The 3782-nt window shown below is 38.4% G+C and overlaps 1 protein-coding gene across 1 annotated transcript in view; it reads left to right on the top strand.

The window, feature by feature from the left end:
- LOC120335366 (uncharacterized) overlaps positions 1-3782 on the top strand; it is a 118074-nt gene that overhangs the window by 42781 nt on the left and 71511 nt on the right. The gene's annotated exons all lie outside the window — the stretch shown is intronic.

Genomic DNA, 3782 nt, shown 5'->3' with positions numbered 1-3782 from the left:
AATTCTGTAAATGCAAAGCATATTTTGAATGTTTCATATGTAGCATTATACTGTCATGGTACCATAGTAACGACTTGCATTCATTGGCAAATGTAAATAGAATTTTGAACAAAATTGGAATTATACCATTACTAAATGTATTTTCCAAACAATATAAATAGTACACAGCTGAACTTTTCTAATTACAACAATTTAGTTGAATTATTTTTAAACAACTCCAAGTTGAACTGAAAATTAAACTGTATAATGTCACTAACGCCAGCGATCTCTCTCTCATCAGTATCGTAACGGTGAGAAAACAAGAAAAATAGCTTGCTGGATTTCGGATGATCTCCCGCGCGTTTTGGGTAATGGATAATAAGGCCAATCCCCACAATTAACAGTGCTTTGATTTTAGTGACGATATGTTTTCTAAACGCCGACCAAACATAATGTGTGCGAGAGGCACACGAAATTTTGCGATTTTCAATGTCCAAAAAGGCGTTTTTAAACAGTCGCAGGCCTCAATAAAACTCATATTGTTTAAAGTTTTATTTTCAGTATATTATATTGCCGCTTTTCAATCAAGAAAATTTGCGTTGTCCTCAGAAACTCGCCGCCGATGAACGTATATTAATTAAACTATCGCCGGATTCGCAATTCCGTGTGTGTACAAAAATAAAATAATTATCATCGTTAACGTCGCACAACGTTGTGGAAAATTTTTGATTTGGAGAGAATAAAACCAACATAAAGTTTTTTACGGCCTAAATACCACGTCACACTGATAATAACAATCGGCGATTATAGCAAAATGCTATCGCACGCGTTATTGGTGACTTTTACAGTTTTAAAAAATTTCCAACGGCAACGCACGGGTATACCTAATAAAACTTCGATGTCCGCCGACCCGCAAGAATTAATACTTTCAAAAAATGAATCGGGCGTGAATACAGATTACGAACTTTAGGATCGCGGCGACAAAAACAATTAGCGATTTTAATGAATTAAACCAGTAAATAAAAAACGCTTTGTTGCTGACTTTTCAAAGTTTCTCCTAATTTTCGAAGGGAGTATCAGTCTCCGACGGACCCCCGTTGTATTTTAAAGAAATATTCGTTATTCGACTATTCCGCATTCGTAAAAAATATTCGAACTATTCGATTCGAAAAAAATATTCGATTTTGCCCACCCCTACCCGCGGGCCTGGGTTTGGACCACCCTAAATTAGACCATCAACATGACCAGACAGCCAGATGACTGTGAATGATGATATCGGTTATCAAGAAGCCGGGTCTAGTATAGTTTAGTACCACAAGTAGTTCCAGCGGGCATAGCATAACGAATTTTGCATATGTTATTCCTAACCCCCACCTGACTATGCCATCCGAAAATTACGTCACCATCACGCCGGCTATCTCTCTCATATTGTGATCGTTGCGACAAGAAAACAAGAGAAATAGCTTGCTTCATTTCGGGTGATCGTCTGCGCATTTTGGACGACCATCCGCATACTTTGGTGGGTCTTATTGCGCCATTGTTACGTCGCAACTCGCAATGACATAATTTTTCGGTGACGTAGTCAGGTGGGGGTTAGAAATAACATACTGCAAAATTTTTAAGCCAGGCCAACTAGAAGTGCATGTGGTAGGCCTACTAAACTCTGAAACTAGCCTATACCAGACCAATAAAACCTTAGCTCCCATTGCAGCATTGTAATAGCGGAATTACCGTATTGATGAAAGAGTGTCTTGAAATACCAATTTCCCAATAATCCCCGGGAAGAGAACAAAACTAATTTTAATATTGAACTACCAGTAGGTACCGGTACCCATGAACACTCTTTACAGCCTGACATCTTTAGATCAGGGGTTCTCGAACGGTTTACAAATCTAACTCGTGAACTTACGGGTAGTCAACCTACTGTATCTAACACAAACCTTCCCCAGAGTACCGTAAGGCCTTGCATTCTAACAAACAGCAGTCTGGCCATGGACAGATTTACATACGTTTATATACATTCAAGCTTTTGCCGCGCCACCGGATGGTTGTCTTGCAGAAACCGACTGCGCGATTTGCGTACTTCGCACGTCACTAAAATTGTGTAAAAGTGCGCTTCTCCTTAGGTAGTTTTTTGGATCAAATTAAATCGGCTGCCACTTCGAATTCCTTCATTTTTACGCATCCTCGCACAGCACCTCTTCAGTGGAACAATATAATTTATTTTGGACTGTCATGTACAGAAAAATATCACAATACACAACACAAAAACGCAAGACTGAAATTCAATAAAATTGAAAAAAAGTCAAATGAACCATTTCCCCCGTTATATTTGTATTATCTCTCTGGTTTGAAAGCTTCGGCGTTGTACACCAAATTGATTACACTTAGGGCCGTTTTCGTCCTTAGCCAAGGTAGGCTGAAATCAAGGGATCTCAACATTCAATTTCGAACTGGTATTCATTCATATTTATAGTCTGACGCATTGCGTGAAGGACGTGCCAACTAATCTGGAATGGTACCGGTAGGCCCTACATACATCCAGAAACTGAAGATTGTACTTAGCGACATGGCTCCGGTATGCTAATCTTTTGCTGTTTTGTTACATTTTTGATGAATGCACGATAAATTTGGCTATGAAATCAACATGTGGAGCAGGCAAGCGTAGTTGTTGCAGTATCTTCCAGCCCTTTATGACTTGTATCAAATTGTATCAGTGTCCATTTCGAACTCATGGTTGCGACTGGGATATTCAGGAGAAGTCAAATGCATAAAGGAAGGATTGGTTTGCTTTTGCATTCTTTAAAAAAAGTAAAAACGTAACACGAATCAACACGTAATTTTTTTGGAATGGCGAACGGGGGGGTTTCTAATAATTTTTTTCTTCCAGTAAGACAAGAATACCTTCAACAAATCATTGGATTATGAGAAATATGAATTCAACAGAGTAAATATTTACTTTTTAAAAAAAATTATTTTGCACCATGAAGTTGCTATAGAGGCGTCTACTCTAGATTATACGACTATTGAGTTCGCGTTTTTTGTATAATCTGAATAGTTCATTTCTGTAAACCTTTTAAAACTGACAATTGATGTCGATTTTATGGCGATCACTCGATAGCTTGTTTTTTTATATTTTTAAGCACGAAATGCCAGCATAGGTTTCATCTAGAAACAATTTGTTCATTTGTTTGTTTACATACCGTCTCAAACATCGCACACACACCCGCTACGCAGTTCACTATTTTGTTTGTAAATAATTGAACATAATTTGATTATGAAGTTAGACGCCTGAATATTGACCAACCGTCTATTGCAGCGGTTCCCAAACCAGAGCCATTATATAACTAGTCTGGAAGGCCGTATAGAGCATAGGTTCTCAAAGTGCTCCGTACGGAGCCCCAGGGCTCCGCGAGAGGAACCCAGGGGCTCCGCGAGCTATTCGATTACTTTTCAAAATACTGACTAATTTTGTAACTGTTTAAAGAAGCATTAACAGCTTTGATAAAATCTGACAACAATATGGCCTCGAAATATGGCAAAGAGGCTGAATTAAAAAATGACATTATTTATAAGCAGGAGCGCAGCCAGGATTCTTAAGAGGGAGGTGGTTCAAAATTGGAATCGGAAATTACCGCGCAACATTCTTCGCGATTAAAAAAAACGTATAACGAGATTTCTGTTGTGTGAAATATTCAATCCATGACCAATGCGAGCATTTAACGTGTCTCGTCGTTATAATGTAATTGTGCTCATCGTTACTCACGTTTGATTCGCGATTACTATTAGGATTACCAAAATGG

The sequence above is a fragment of the Styela clava genome, chromosome 2 (assembly GCF_964204865.1).
Source record: "Styela clava chromosome 2, kaStyClav1.hap1.2, whole genome shotgun sequence".
Lineage (NCBI taxonomy): Eukaryota > Metazoa > Chordata > Ascidiacea > Stolidobranchia > Styelidae > Styela > Styela clava.
The sequence above is the reverse complement of the archived record's forward strand: the minus strand, read 5'-3'. Positions and strand labels throughout refer to the sequence as shown.